This window comes from Miniopterus natalensis, chromosome 1 (assembly GCF_054644295.1).
Source record: "Miniopterus natalensis isolate mMinNat1 chromosome 1, mMinNat1.hap1, whole genome shotgun sequence".
Classification (NCBI taxonomy): Eukaryota; Metazoa; Chordata; class Mammalia; order Chiroptera; family Miniopteridae; genus Miniopterus; species Miniopterus natalensis.
The window spans coordinates 110,788,754-110,805,870 of record NC_142081.1 but is presented as its reverse complement, the minus strand read 5'-3'; the positions used below and the strand labels follow the sequence as shown (position 1 = coordinate 110,805,870).

General features: G+C 34.2%; 1 pseudogene; it reads right to left on the bottom strand.

Annotated features, from left to right (window-relative positions):
• Positions 1-8,912: 8,912 nt before the first annotated feature.
• Positions 8,913-9,407, bottom strand: LOC107534618 (deoxyuridine 5'-triphosphate nucleotidohydrolase, mitochondrial pseudogene; annotated as a pseudogene).
• Positions 9,408-17,117: the final 7,710 nt, after the last annotated feature.

Here is a 17,117-nt window from a genome sequence, read left to right as displayed (position 1 = left end):
AAAACAGGGATTATAAAATTAAAAGTAATAGTTTTTGAGGACTTTTCTCTGTGTCATGCTCAAATTGACTACTATTATACTAAGTATACTAAGTATACTTAAAAGTGGTATAAATATACTATTTATACTATTAAATATACTTTATCTCTATGGAATTCTCATTCAGTTATCTTATAAACCTTAATGGGAGGTTCTATAATTCTCTTTTTTATGACAATAACTTGAAGCATAGAGAGGAAGGTTAAACACCTTACCACCAGACATACAGTAAATAAGTGGTTGAGCTAGGATTTGAACAAGTGCTCTCAACCCTAACCACTGTTCTGCACTCTTCCTCAGCATGAACAAATGAATGAACAAATGAATGGTGCTTCCTGATTAGCTTTGACTTGAATCCTAAGATGCCTCAACCATATAATTTTGACCATTAGCTCCAATCTAAAAGTATAGACATTTCTCCAAAGAAGATATACAGATGGCCAACAGAATATGAAAAAATGCTCAATGTTGCTAACCATCAAAGAGATGCAAATTAAAACCACAATGAGATATCATTTCACACCTGTCAGAATGTCTACCATCAGCAAATCAACAAAAGACAAGTGCTGGCAAGGATGTGGAGAAAAGAAACCCTTGGTACACTGCTGGTAGGAATGCAGACTGGTTCAGTCAGTCTATGGAAAACAGTATGGGGGTTTCTTAAAAAAATTTTAAAAATTGTCCTGCCATTTTACCCAGTGATCCCACTTCTAGGAATATATCCTAAGAATCCCAAAACACCAATCAGAAAGAATACATGCACCCCTATGTTCATAACAACATTATGTAAAATAGTTAAGAACTGGAAATAACCCAAGTGTGTATCAGTAGATGAGTGGATAAAAAAGCTGTGCTACATACACAATGGAACACTAGGCAGTGGTAAAAAAGAAGGATCTCTTATGTTTTGACACAACATGGATGGACCTGGAGAGTATTATGCTAAGCGAAACAAGCCAGTCAGAGAAAGACTAATATCAAATGATCTCACTTATATGTGGAATCTAAAGAACAAAATAAATTGAAGAACAATATAGGCCCACAGACATGGAAGCATGAAACAGACTGACAGACCTTAGAGGGAAGGAGGGAAGGAGGAAGAAGGAGATTAACCAAAGAGCTTATAAGCATATATGCTTAGCCCATGGAGGTAGATAATAGACAGGTGAAGACCTGGGGTAGGGTGGGAGATGGGTAGAGGAGGGCAAAGGGGGAAAATGGGGGACATCTGTAATATGCTTAACAATGAAATGAATTAAAAAAATAAAAGTATAGACCTGCTGTCAGGTTAATAAGTATTTGCATACATTAATGTTGATATATCTCTCCTTTTCTCTTCCTTTGTTGGATAAGCTGATGCATATTTAAATATCTCACAGTTGGACAACAAAAGATCCAGAAAGAAGAGAAATGTAAAGAAACATGGTTATTTAATAAACCTAATAATTAGCCCTAAATACTTAACCTTTTCTGGTCATCTAATTAATCCTACACTCTTTAGCATGTATTCACAGTTTGCATGCTTATGAACTGCACATCCAGGGCCTTTTTAATTTTGTGGTTTATTGTAGTCATGCTCGTGCTCATTTTGACCTTTTTTTAGGCTTTTAGTTTAAGTGCAAAATACATCTAGTGAGAACTTTAAGTGAAAGCTATTTGAAATTCTACTACTTCAATGACTCTGAAATACATTAAAAAGAACAATGGTTGTGATAAAGTATTCACCGCCTCTAAAAAATGTATTCATTTATGTCTGCAGAGCTGAGCAGTAAGTTTATTTAAAGTTAAATTACCTTTATATTCCCTTGCTTCTGTTCATTTCAAAGCAGTAGAATACTATAGCCAGACTTTCCCTGAGCAACCAAAAAATGAGACGCCTATATAAAACCCAGATATTTAACTGACTGCTTTAAACAATTGCTTTAAAAATACAATCATGTTTTTGATGAAAGACCAAGTAAATTTTTCTATCAAATACATTCTTAGAAGTATAACTTTTCAATTGTTCATCAAATTGAAGGGTATAAATATATTCAGAAAATGCTCAAATGAATTTATTATGTGGTCTGAAAGCACAAACAGCATATTACAAAAATGATAACAAATAAGGTTGAAAAAGAAGTTAGCACCACAATGCCAGGAGTTTTGCCTAAATTCCTAATTAACTCTTTCATTGTATTGTGTCCTTTGTGGTTGCTCATGAGATGGCAGTGGACTTCTTGACATGCAGCACAGAGGTAACTTATAAGCTCTTTTGTACAGTTCTCTAGGCTGCTTCTTTAAATTGGGCTGCCAGCTGGCATCTGGAAAGTCAGCTCTGCAATATTTTAAGACTGAGACTGGAGAAATGGATGATTAGAGCTCAGCATTCAAGGTACTTCATTTATAGGGGCACTTTTACAGAATTGTCTTCTTTTTCAGTAGTGAATATAAGGAAAGTCATTCTCCCATTATTTAAAAAATACCCTCATCATCTATTTTCTGCTGTTGCGCTGAGGTTAGCAATAATAATCCAATTGGAAAACTGGGTGAACTATTTTTAAAATGGACCTGCAAACTTCATTGTTTGGTTAATTAATATACATTTCTTTGGAATATTATTGAGATAGTGGAAAAGGTTTTTTTTGTTGTTGTTGTTTTTGTCCTTACCAGAGGATATTTTTTCCATTGATTTTTAAAGAGAGTGGAAGGGAGGGAGAAAGAGAGAGAGAAAGATGGATGTGAGAGAGACACGTCGATTGGTTGCCTGCCGAACCCCCCGCAGCCAGGCTGGGAATGAACCTGCAGCCCAGCACTTGCCTGTGGTGCGCAGGCCATTGCTTTAACCACTGAGCCACGCTGGCGAGGGCAGGGAATTTTTTTTGAGTTGTCTAGACAATTGCTGATACTTGTCTGTTATTCTAATGAAATCTTATCATTTAATGTAAATAGCCCTAGAGACAACATCTGACTTTATTTCTTGTCCTAGGTACTTAAGAACGTTGAATATCTGGGTCAAGATATTTTATGGCCCTGAGAGTAACTTTTCCTTATTTTGTATCTAAAAATAAAATTACTTGTTGTTAGGTTACCAGCAAAGGCAGTTGAATATATATCTTTATTAAAATTCTGTAAGTCATGGTGAAATTTGAGGGAGATTAATGCAAACTGTCACATATGATGAATCTTTAATCTGGGAGAGAAGATAATGTATGAAAAGTGATTCATGTAAACATCGAGTATACATAAAATTGTTAAAAAAAAGGATAATTTTCTGTTTGCCTCCAAAGATTACGGCTTCTTTCCAAAATGTAAACAACTCTAGCTTATGTTAAGACAGACATGAACATTATTTATATACAAGAATGGCTAATAAATCTTTGAGCATTCATCTTGGCTGAATGGCGATGTTTCAAAACTATTTCAAAAATCATTTAAGATTAACCATGTGCTATTATTATGATACAGGTCTCATGTAACAAGCAAGAAATTATTATTTAATATTTTAAGTTAGTATTTTAGATTATTTAACTTTTATTTTATTATTCAGGGTGCCACTTAATTCAGCATTTACTGGGGTTATAAATTTTTCCTCTATCAATTCTATTGTAAGTAAAAAATAGCTGATCAGAGAGTATTTGGATTGCACTGAATCAAGTGTGGGCAGAGGGTGATCCAGGAGAGGAGAGGTGGGTTGACTATATTGACCAGTTGAAAAGATGTGACCTCAAAATAGATTCCTTCATAATCCTTTCCTCAACACTGGCCAAATATATTACAGGGATGTTTGCTCTCAATTCTCTAAGTCTGTAAGTCCTATACTTCTCAATACTAAATAAACGAACAAGATATGATTAATCACTATAATTTTTTCACACAGCAGTCATTAGTCATAAGAATAGGCCTTAGAATGGATCTAGCTGTTTCTCATATAAACAAAACATCAGTGATATTTGTCCACTTTATAATAAAAAATTTTGAGAATGATTAAAAATTATGAAGAATACATTTATAATAATTTTTAATAGCATGGAATTAGAAGTTAAAGTTGTGGGGCAGCTAGCTCTATGGCTTTGGACTGGTTACATAATTTTTTTTAAAAGATTATTTTACCATCTGTCAAGTAAGGATAATCATAGTACATGGCAGGATTGCTGTGAAGATGAAATAAGGCAACATGAATTACTTCCCGTAGCACAATGCCTAGCACATTAAGTGCTCAACAAAAGTTATTTAAACATTTATATGATATAATAATTGAAATCAAACAAACAGAATAAATATAGACTCTAAGACTTTATAGACAAAACTTAATTTCTTAAAACATCACCATATGGCTATGTAATTATATCCACAGAATCTGACAGAGTGAAATAACAAATATTTTTAAATCTTTTTATTTTGTTTTCCTCATAAAATTGGTATTTAAGAGAACTACAATGTTGTTCAGACAAAAAAAAAAAAAAAAAAAAAAAATCACCCTTTACAATTTCAACTACAAATGCAGAATATTACAGAAGGTATTCTTCATTTTACCATGAATTTTCCAAACATATTGTCTATTCCTTCTGAGGAATGTGAACTTTAGCAATGAAGCATATTTGTATTTACTAGTAATCACATATAAATACATATGCATATACAATTGTATGAAGTTTTCTACAAGGCCTTGATATAAGAAGGAATTTTCAAAAGTAATTGTGAAATACATTTGCTTTTCCCAAAATAATATTTTTATGCTATCGTTGTAAAGCATTTTGGCTGTCTGAAACCAGTCAGCAGAGTATGATTTACTTTCTATTTTTATTTCTTTGCATTTTTAGACAAAACATTTTCTATTTAAATCAGATAAGCATTTTCTAGTGTGCCAAGACTTTACTTAATTGGTTGGGCATATGGTGGCTTAATTCACCTATTTATCTCCTACCCCATTTTCAGACATGTCCTATAGCAATCATTGTTTCCCCAACTTCTAAACTGAGCATCCCAAACCTATATCTGTTTTTTAAACTGTGATAATATCCAAGCTGCTACTAGAAAGGATTAAAATACTGTAAACAGAATAAGGACATGTCTTTTTCTATAATCTTTGAAATTTAAATAGCTATTGCTAATGAAAAGAATAATTTTCTTCTGCTTGCCTCCAAAGATTAGTATGAAATTTCAAACAGTAAAAGAGAAATACTTTACCTTGTTACTTTTGATTAGGGAAAGCAATCATGGGCACATAAAAGATCAGAAAAACCTCTACAAATAATCTGTCCTCAGAGATAATAATGGAACTTTGGATCTTTAAGCCAATTAAAGATATTTTTCATTGTAAGTCTTTACTTCTTGAGTGTTGAATATCAATTCAAAACTCAATTAAAAATCAGAGACATGCACAAATCTTATACTGGCTCTCTTCAGCAGGTCCAAAATATTCCAGCAACTCATCAAGGCACTGAGAGCCATGTCATCTCAGTCTGAGGTTTTTAAGCTGCCAAGAAACTTAGAGGGAGGATTTTATCTCAAGATGTCAGTCATAACACAGATGACAGAATCAGGTTCTGACATCCCTGACTAGTCCTATAGAACTTCAGTCAACAGCTGACTGCTTGAGTTGCCAAAGCAATCCACAATATTTTGAGTCCTGCCTTCTTTCTGGCTTCCAGGCTTTTCTGAGAGACAGGAAACAGTCATGCCATTTCCAGTGTTGCAAGAAAAATGAAAAGATACCAGTTAAGGATGATTTGCAGCTTGGAGGAAGATTAACTTTCAATGATATAATAATGGACACCATTAGCCTAGAGGTCACCTGTAAGCAAATAAGTAAAAGGAGTCCCCTTCTTGGAAGATACAGGCTCTTAAAAGCAAGGCTGGGGCATCAGATATTTTTGTGTGAAAAAAAAAACAAAAAACACCTCATTCCAGAGAGACATAGTCTTGAACACCACATTCACCTTTGTGACCATTGCATATGGTAAATATAGGCCTTTAGGGCCAGTGAGTTTGATTCATAAAAAAGATAGAGATAACAATTGTACCTTTGGGTCATTTTAATTTATTCACCCAGATCTATTCCTATCATGATTACTCAAACATCCATCTTTAAATATCAGAAAGAAACAACCCATCAATGTATGTGGCTTTCCCCCTGAATAATGTAGATCTGAAATATCAGGTGCATATAAGAAATAAGATTCCAACATAATCTTATGGAGATTTTAATCTATTATCATAAATTTAACTTTACTTTAAAAATATAATGGACCCCCCCCCTCCCCCCAGGTGATGTCTGGTCACGTGTATGGCTTGCCTTCAACAAGAACCCAGCCAGGTTGATTTAACCAGGACTCTCTCACCCCTGATGGTTCCATCCACTGGCTCCACCCTACTTCTTGGCTATAAATCCCCACTTCTCTGCCTGTTTTCCAAGTTGAGACCCATCTCTGCCCTGCCAGAGGTCCTCACTGCAGTTGGCCCCACACCTATCACTGTGGTCCCCCCTTGAAAGGCTGCCTTAACAAGGGTCATGAATATATATGTGTGTGTGTGTGTGTGTGTGTGTGTGTGTGTGTGTGTGTATACACACACACGTATATATATTTAATGCTATTGCCAGTTGAAGAAACTGCAGCTCGAAAAGGACAAATGCCTTGTCCAGGACCCCAGGGCTGGGTGCCGCTGAGATGGGTGACCAGTAAGTCCGTCTTAGATCTAGCATGAGGAAAAGTGGCAGTGCGGTTTACAGAAGAATGGCCCCTGGCTTGTGACTGTGTCACCTTCATGGCAAGGAGGATCTAAGGTTGCCAATCACCTGACTTTAAAATTAAGTGATTATTCTGGATCTTCTGGGTGGGCCTAAGGTAATCAATATGATCATAAGGATCCTGAGTTTAGGAAGAGAAGGCAAACAGTGTCACAGGGTAAAAATAAGATAGTCTGCACAAGGCTGATGGCTTTGCAGATGGAGGAAGCTGTCTACCAGCCAAGAAAGGCAGGTGCCCCTGAAGCTGGAAAAGACAAGAAAAGGAATTTTCCCCTGGAGCCTTCAGAAAGGACTGCAACCTGCCCACGCCTTGGTGTGAAGCCTATGAAACCCGTCTGACCTCCAGAAAAGAAGGGGGAAATAAAGCAGTGGAAGAGAAGACAAAGGATTTGAGTTGAAATAGGAAAAAAAAAGTTAAAGAACAAAGATGCAAAGAAGGGAAAGGATGACCAGGTCGGAGGGAAGGCAGCACTGAGGAGAGGCTGCTTGGATCTTCATTTTCAGTTTTCAAAGAGCTTTATGATCTGAGCAGTCCCAAAGGGATACTGAGTAGGTGTTAATACTCCCATTTGGAGATGAGAAAATTTCAGGCTCTGGGTGTTTAAGTAACGTGGCCCAAAAAACTTGGACTGTCACGTTGGCAAAGAAACAAGAAGGAGGCAGCCAGAATTCAACATGCAAACTGCTACGTGAATAAGGCTTTGATTGAAATTGGTTTTTGAATAGATGGGTGCTAAATTTTTCTTTTTCAAAATATTAATAATATTACTGGGTAAACATTGTAACCCCCAAATCACATACAAAAATTAATCATGGTCTGGCCACCCCACTCAAATCATGTCTCTACGTTGTCTTCCTATTTTTCATTATACTTATGTAATTTTGCATGGTTTTGATTGCAACATAAACATAATTTTGTATCTTTTGACTTCATATTATAAAAATTTCCTATATTGTATCACTTTATAATTGTAATTTGTAAGAGCTCCTTGACAGTTCATCTTACAGATGTATAATAATTTAATAATTTCCACACTGTTGGATATTTGATTGTCCCTAGTTTCTTTTCAATATAAATAAGGCTGTAATGAGAAAAAAATATAATGGATTTCTGAGAAATAATAAAAGCATTCCAAAATTAGACCCTAACACTTAAAAATATGTCAACATATCACAAGAGTTTGTAAGGCCAATGTGGGTGCTTGTCTTAGTTCCACCTATATCATTAGCATCTACTATGTTACTGGCACAAAATACATCTTCAGTAAATGTTTACTGGCAGAAAGAAAGAAGGAAGAAGGGAAGAAGGAAAAGAGAAAGGGGAAAGATTGTAAAAGCTTTTAAAAGTGTGATAACATTTAGAAATTAAAGCTAACCAGATTTTTGAAATTTGTCACATAACTCTTTCACCTGCAGGAGATTTAAATATAATTTTATTCAGAAGATAAGAACACAGTTTTCATCCACTTGTTCCTGATAAAATAATTATTTTACTGAGGGAAAAACAAATGCACTAAAAATCTGGGGATACTGAGCAAAGCTCATAATATGGGGTGATAACTGAAAATTCAAAGGTCAGATGGCTTATAACAAGAAGGATAAAATAGTTCTTATAGGGATTAGATGAAAATCAATGCAACATTATACCCCAAAGCCATAGAATTGGTAGCAACAATACGTATAGGGAGGAGGAAAATATATTTTTTTGAAGAGAAAAACAAGGAATTTATTATCTTTCAGTTCAGATTATATAATAATTTGTATCTGTAAAATAATTTAAATTTATTGAAGAAAAGGCTTTGCTTATGATTTATAAAGCAATTTGAAAATAAGTTGTTGAAGGGGAAGTATTTAAATAATACAGTTCTGGAGAGAATCTGTAATTGATGTACACTTGATTGAAAAAAGAAGCTTTGTATTAGCTTACCATGCAGATTTATACAATAATCTAATGTAGAAAAACACAGAAAGTAAAGTTCTATGTGATCCCAACAGAGTACCCTTTCCTTAATCATAAGAGGGATAAAATTTTCTAGAAGCTAAAGTTGTTAAGTTTTCAGAAATGCAAGACACTAAAATATTAAACAAAAACTATTTTTAAGAAAAAAGTATGTTTTTTCATTTTCTATTCTTGGCATAGATTTTAATTCTTTTCAGTGGAACCAAAACCTCCTGAACCCCTTTCAGTGTCATCCAAAACTTGAACTTCTATTTCTAGATTAAAAAAATCCATTCACAAATGAGCTGTGCAGTTCAGTCATCCTTTTTACTTCAGATTTTTCTTTGCCAAAACTAAACATTACAACACCAATATTTCTCTTTCTTCATCTGTGACACCAGCCCCTATGCCTATGAAGTGATTTGTAGCCAAGCCAGACAGAACCTGTTGCTGCTCTTCCATAGCACCCAGAAGGAAGAGCTATCTGAATGTTGCTTTCACAAGGGTTTTTCCATAGGTGGGACTGTGAAATCAGGCACCGTGCAAGTCAGGGCCTGCTGCCTGCTCAGATCCCTTGGTCGGGACAGTGTCATTCTCCTAGAGCCAGAAAGTGGAGCTGCCTGCAGCTCTCCTTCACAGGCCTAGGACCACTTGCTGGGGGAAAAGATGGCAGTTAGTTGTCTCTTCAGAGCAAAGCATGGCAAAGCAGAACGTCCATGGAATCACAGAACTGAAAATATTTTGTTAAATGCTGAAAGCTGAGGATTGAAAAATAAGATACAATTTTATTTAGTTTCTAAATTTATTTTACCCAAATTTTTACTTTAAGTAATTTTGTTTATTGATTACCTATGAACACATCAAGAACTCTATTTTTAAACAATGTGATTGCAACTACAAACATATGGGGATACTTGACGGAAAGTCAGAAATATTAGAATAAGAATATAAATTGGCCACTTTGACACAGAGGGAACAACAATTCAAGCTACAGTTAGTGTTGTGGGATGTTCTGGGATATGATTTAATTAATGAAGAAAATGTACTTTGGAGAAACAATGAAAAACTAGTCTCAAGAGGGATTTTATCTATAATTGCATTTTATGAGCTAAAATTACAAGACAGAGGCAAGGACATAGACTAAGTGCTGAGAGAGCTAAGGGTAAAATCTGCTTATGACCAGAGTGGCCGTAGGAAACCAAATCTCACCAAAGATGCACAGTATTGGGATGCTGAAAATTTAGCTGTTTATTAGTGATGTAGTTGTGAGTGTTCAATACATTTTCAATTAAATAATGAAACTGGAACAATGTGAGTTGGCATGAGAGAATAATAATTATGACAGTAATTACAATTGTATTTGAATTAGGAATTTTTTTATATATTAGTGAGCTGTGTGGATAAAAAGAGAGGTAATGACAGGAGTGTGGGAGAGTGTGCATGTGGAAAAAATGTTGTGTATATAGTAAGTCTGGCAGCTGACAAATTTCAAATGAAATGTTTAAATCCAATAAAAATTTGTTTTCACAAAGAGGGAAAATGCTTTCAATGCCAGACCCTTGAAAATTATATTTTAAAAAATCTTTACTTTCAAGATGCTTGGATCTAGTTTCCTTTATACTATTATATTAACTACCTTCCTTTGCTACTGAGGTAATATATTAATATATTAAGTAGACATTCAACAACACTATGAAAATAAAATACATAACAGAGTCCTTAAAGACAAGATGGACTTCTACTAAACATCTAGCATTTATACTAAAGTCCCTTAAATTAGAAATTATTAGGGTGTTTTTCAATGGGAGCTGATTTGCTTTATTTCCTCCTAGAGCTGTCCCCTTAATAGGACCTTCTCAGTCTATGTTGTGTAGGTATGAGTATGCAAGTGTGAAAAGGGATGAAGCATTTTTGTTAATGTGTCAAAGAAAAATTCTGAATCCATTTATGATTTCACTTAAATTTCATTTCAAACACACATTTAAAATGTAAGCAATGATTTCGATTTTCAATAGATTCCCCCCCCCCCCCCCCCGCAGGGATGGCCTCTGACCACCATAACACAGAGACTTTAGAAACCAAAGAAATAGTGAAATGCCACATAGTCCAGATATTTGCTATTGAGTTGCTTGTATGCCCTTTGTGTTTCTGAGTGAACACTGCATGCTGGCACAGTGTAGAGTCTGTGATGACGTCTAAAATATATAACAGGTTATTCTTGTCTCCAAGGCATGAGCAAGTTTACTGTACTTTTATAAAATGAAACTGATGTAATCCCTGAATTTGTTAACTTTAAGAGGTGAGTGGGATTTTTTTTTTCTAAAGCTCTTACAAAAGATTTCAGCTCAGTCCCACCAGATGAAAAGATTGAATGGATGTTTACATAGATTTAGAGGAATGGTGAACAACGGCACTTTGAGAAAGGTGGTGGAAATACCAGAATCTCAGCCCTTCACAGGAAGAACAAAGTGTTGCCAGAGATGTTGAAAGTCTGTAAAACTGGTTTATGACAAGGCAAGAGAACAATTGTTTGTTATTTATATTCTGCAATTCTGTGGCACAAATTTCTAATGAATTTTCACAGATTTTACAGGCTGCCTTTATACCACTGAGTTGAGAATTCATAGTCATTTCTGTTTATCCTTTGTAATTTGTTCAAATTGTCTAAGGCAGAGGGTAGAGGTGGGATGGTGGATTTACACTTCTTTTATACTCTGTGACCAAGTTAAATACAGATTTTTAGAGTAGCCATTGACACATGTCAAGATTATGATTCTGGGTTTTCCATAATGGGAAAGAACACATAAGCTACTGCATATTGGCACAGATTGAAGTATAAAATCCATTCCTAGACAAGGAGTTTATAAAAATACCTTGTGGATATGCATATTAACAGGACATTGTGAATATATTAAAACAATGGAAGGACTTTAAAATAAGGGCACATAATAGGCATTTATTCCCTAAGTTATTCTCAAGGAACATGTCTTGAAGTAGAATGGGGAAAAGCAAAGACATATTCTAGTAAAAGTATTATTAGTATTACTAGGGTCAGGAGCAAGAAAGAGAGCAATCAAGTAGGCATAGGCTCATCAGTCTTTAAGGGATTGTGTACATATAATGTAGATATAGAGTATTTGGACTTATGGCATTTTCTGATTTTTAAAATTCAGCTCTGGTGCCATGGCCAATGTTGCTCAGTTGTTAGAACACCAAAGGGTTGTGGGTTTGATTCCTGGTCAAGGGCATGTATCTCCAATGCAGGTTCTATCCTTGGCCTCGGTTGGGTGCATGTGGGAAGCAACCAATTGATTTGTCTCTCTTACATCTATGTTTCTCTCTCTCTCTCTTCCTTCCTCCCTCCCTCACCTTCCACTCTTTAAAAAAAAAAAAAAAAAAATTAGTGAAAAAAATGTTTGCAGGTCAGGATTTAAAAAAACAACAAAAAACAAACAAAATTCAGTTATGACACCTGAATATAATTTGGGATTTTATTTTTATTTCTTTCATCAATCACATTTTTATTTTTATATTATTTTTTAAAATTATTTTTATTCATTTCAGAGAGAGGAAGGGAGAGGGAGAGAAAGAGAGAAACATCAATGATGAGAGAGAGTCACTGATCAGCTGCTTCCTGCATGCCCCCTACTGGAGACTGAGCCCGCAACCTGGGTATATGCCCTGAGACCAGGAAGCAAACCGCAATCTCCTGGCTCATAGGTAAATGTTCAACTGGTGAGTAAGGCCAGCCAGGCCACATTTTGATTCTTAAAAGCTGTAGTGATTGAAGCATAGCTTGATTAAATGTTTTCTTTCTATTGTAACACAACCATAAACTTTCATTATCTCAAAAATTTTACTCTAAATACTTGGGAACAGGAACTCTACATTTGATTAAGGATTGAGATGTTTCTGTGAATAAAGAGCGTCTTGTTATTGGTCTCCTGAACAAAATCAAACCAAGTGTGCATAAATGATTGTGTGCATAAAAGAGCCAGTATGAGTGTAATAGGATATTTTCCCTATGAAATAGTAGAAAACTCTAAAATTAGATTGTTGTTATGTTAATGGTTCTGGTATATTGGATTATTTTTTAACTCAGTATGAGCCTCATGTGACCATGTTGTTGAAGCTTAAGACCTAGAGTTAATGGTGAGCTCTGTAATTATGTTTTGTTCTTGAAAATAAAATAAAACCTCTGCCTCTTTTGCTATAAAATGCTTTTAGCTCTATGTATTAATTAGATTTTATAATATTTCATTGTTTCATGCCCAAAGATTTTAGTTAGGAAAATGTAATATTATAAGTTTAAGGTGTTCATTTTTTGGGTGATTTATTTGGGGACAATTTATAGTTATAACATTTAAAATAGAAAATGATTTTCAATCTACTTGCTCACTTTATTAGACTGAAGAAAAAAAGATAATGGTAAATTAATCAAATTTCTCAGACATTTAAACAATTTCATACTATAGGTTCTTTATAACATTAAAAAATATGTTCCAAGAAAGAACTATTGAAACAGATTTTTGGAAAAAATTCTTAATCCCAGAACACATGCTTAATATTGTCACAATTCATAGTGGAGTGAGCTAATGAATACTTTGAGGGTCATGAGTTTTTATGTAAATTTGGAGGTTGTTGCTTTTCCTCAGTTTTATAATTTGAGAAGGTAAAATGGCCTGCTTTAAGGCTAACTTTGAATAAATGACTAGGAGGAAACCATTGTAATTTTTGATTATTAGAATCATGAAGCTAGAGTTATCTTCTCTATTACCTGCTTTTCTTCTTGTCAATACCACATCTTCACCCTAGCCCTTCTCCCAACCCATTCAATGGCTTTATAAATTCTTAATTGGGCATCACAATGAATTCTTTTATTGCATAATATTCCATTATCTTCTGGAGAATTTTTATAAACACAAAGTTGATAAATAGAAATTCTGATTCCTGTTTCTAAAACTATGTGTTCTATTTACAGGTGGATTTATTGGAAAGGTCCTAGTAATATATTCATGGGATTGAATATTTTTTTAAAACATTGTATTTATTGTTGAAAGATTTACAGATGTCCCCTTTTTTCCCCACTGATCCCTTCTACCCCGCACCCACCCCCCACCCCAGGCCTTCACCACACTATTTTCTGTGCTCATGGATTATGCATATATGCTTGCTTCCATTTCATTTAGTTCTTTTTCTGGAGATTTCTTCTGTTCTTTCATCTGTGCCATGTTTCTTTGTCTCTGTATTTGGCTGCTTCCCTGTGTCTGTTTTTATGTATATAAAAATAATTAAAAATTAAATATTAAAAAATTAAATGAAAGACTCAAAACCATAAAACTTGTAGACGAAAACACAGGTATTATCTCTTAGCAACATTTTTTCTGATATATTTCCTCAGGCAAGGAAAGCAAATTTTTTTGTTTTTAATTCTTTTTAAACATTTATCTTTATTTTTGAAAGTATTACAGATGTCCCCCTTTATCTGCCAATGATCTCCTTTACCCCACATCCACCTCACCCCCAGGCCTTCCCCACACTATTGTCTGTGCCCATGGGTTATGCATACATGCGTATAAATTCTTTGATTAATCTCTCCCCACCCACTCCCCAGCCCCACCTTCACTCTGAGATTTATCAGTCTGTTCCACGTTTCTATGTCTCTGTATCTATTTTATTCATTAGATTCCACATATGAGTGAGATCATGTGATACTTGTCTTTCTCTGACTGGCTTATTTCACTTAGCATAACACTCTCCAGTTTCACCCATGCTGTCCTAAAAGGTAAGAGATCCTTCTTTTTTACAGCTGCATAGTATTCCATATGACAAAATTAAATTTTGATACCAACTATGCTAAGGAGAGTTTCAGATATTAAAGGCTGAAATCAATTGCCTTTGATTCTATTTAATATAGAAAAGTAAGAGATTATTATAATAATTAACAATAAAGGGTAAAAAGAGTGAAAAGAAAAGTTGGTTGAAAGTTGATAACAAATGGTTTCTAATAGGATTACTATATTGTTGACTATATTCCCTATGCTGAACTTTATATTTCTTGACTATTTTGTAACTACCAATTTGCACTTCTTAATCCCTTCACCATTTTACCCAGTCCCACAACCTTTCTCCCCTCTGGCAACCATCAGTTGTTCTCGGTATCTATGAGTCTATTTCTGTTTTTTTTTGTTCCTTTATTTTGTTCTTTAGATTCCACATATTAGTGAAATCATATGGTATTTGTCTTTCTCTGATTGACGTATTTTACTTAACATAATGCCCTCTAGTTCCTTCCATGTGTTTGCAATGGTAAGATTTCATTCCTTTTTGGTGAGTAATATTCCATTATATATATGTACTACCACTTTTTTATCCACAAGTCTGTTGAGGGACACTTGAGTTGCTTCCATAATTTGGTTATTGTTAATAATGCTGCAATGAATATAGAAGTGCATATATTTTTTCAAATTAATGTTTTTGGTTGCTTTGGATACATTGCCTGAAGTGGAATTGCTGGGTCACAGGGCAGTTCCATTTTTTATTTTTTTAATAACCTCTATATTGTTTTTCATAGTGACTGCACAAATCTGCATTCCCACCCACAGTGCATGAGGATTCCCTTTTCTCTACATCCTTGCCAAACCGTTAATTTATTGATGATACCCATTTCGACTGGTGTGAAGTGACACCTCAGTGCAGTTTTAATTTACATTTCTCTGATGATTTGGGACATTGAGCATCTTTTCATATTTATTGGCCATTGTATATCCTCTTTGCAGAAGTGTCTATTCAGGTCCTCTGCCCATTTGAATGATTACTGGAATGATTACATTTTGGTTGAGTTGTATGAGTATGTTATTAATTTGGGATATTAACTTCTTATTGGATGTACCATTGGTGAATATGTTCCCTCACTTAGTAGGTTGTCTTTTCATTTTGTTGATGTTTTTCTATGATATGTAAAATCTTTTGAGTTTGATGTAGCCCCAATTTTTTATTTTTTAGTTTGTTTTCCTTGCCTGAGGAAATATATCAGAAAAAATATTGCTAAGAGATAATGTTAGAGATTTTATTACCTGTGTCTTCTTCTAGGAGTTTTATGCTGTTGAGTCTCTCATTTAAGTCTTTAATTCATTTTGAGTTTATTCTTGTATATGGTATAAGAAGGTGGACTAGTTTCATATTTGCTTTACATCTGTCCAATTTTCCCAACACCATTTGCTAAATAGACTGTACTCACCCCATTGTGTGTTCTTGCCTCCTTCATCATATGTTAATTGACCATATAAATGTGGGTTTATTTCTGGGATCTCTATTCCATTGATCTATGTGTCTATTTTTATGCCGATACCATGCTGTTTTGATTACTGTAGCATTGTAGTCTAGTTTGATATCAAGTAGGGTGATTCCTCCAACTTTGTTTTTCTTTCTCATATTGTTGCTGCTTGGGACATTACTTTGGGTAGAATGGACATTTTAATGATGTTAATTTTTCCTACCCATGAGCATGGTATATGCTTTCATTTATTTGTATATTCTTCCATTTCTTTCTTCAGTGTCATAATCTTCTGAGTACAGGTCTTTTACATACTTGGTTAAATTTATTCCTAGATATTTTATTTTCTTGACACAATTATAAATGGAATCATTTTTTTGGTTTCTCTTTCAGACAGCTCATTATTGGTATATAAAATTACAACCATTTTCTGAATATTTATTTTGTATCTTGCTACTTTACTGAATTTATTTATCAGTTCTAGTATATTTTTGGTGGAATCTTTAGAGTTTTCTATATATAGTATCATTTCATCTTCAAATAATGAATTTGGTTGCCTTTTATTTCTTCTTTTCTGACTGCTTTGGCTAAGACTTCCAATACTATGTTGAATAAGAATAGTGAAAATGGACATCCCTGTCTTGTTTCTGATCTTATAAAAACGTTTTTATCTTTTCCCCATTAAGTATGATGTTAGCTGTGGGTTTGTCATATATGGCCTTAATTATGTTGAGGTAAGTTCTCTCTATTCCCATTTTGCTGAGAGTTTTTATAGTAAATGGGTCTTGGATTCTGTCAAATGCTTTTCTGCATTTATTAATATAGTCATATGATTTTTATCTTTCATTTTGTTTATGTGATGTATCACATTAATTGACTTGTTGATATTGAACTAACCTTGAATTCTGGGAATAAATCTTATTTGATTATGGTGTATGATGTTTTAAATATATCACTGAATTTGTTTTGTTAATATTTTTTTGAGGATTTTAGTATCTATGTTCATCAGGGATATTGGACTATAATTTTTTTGTGTGTAATTTCTTTGTCAGGGTTTGGAATCAGGATAATGCTGTCCTCATAAAATGAGCTTGGGAGCTTTTTGTTCCTGAATGTTTTGGAATAGTTTGAGA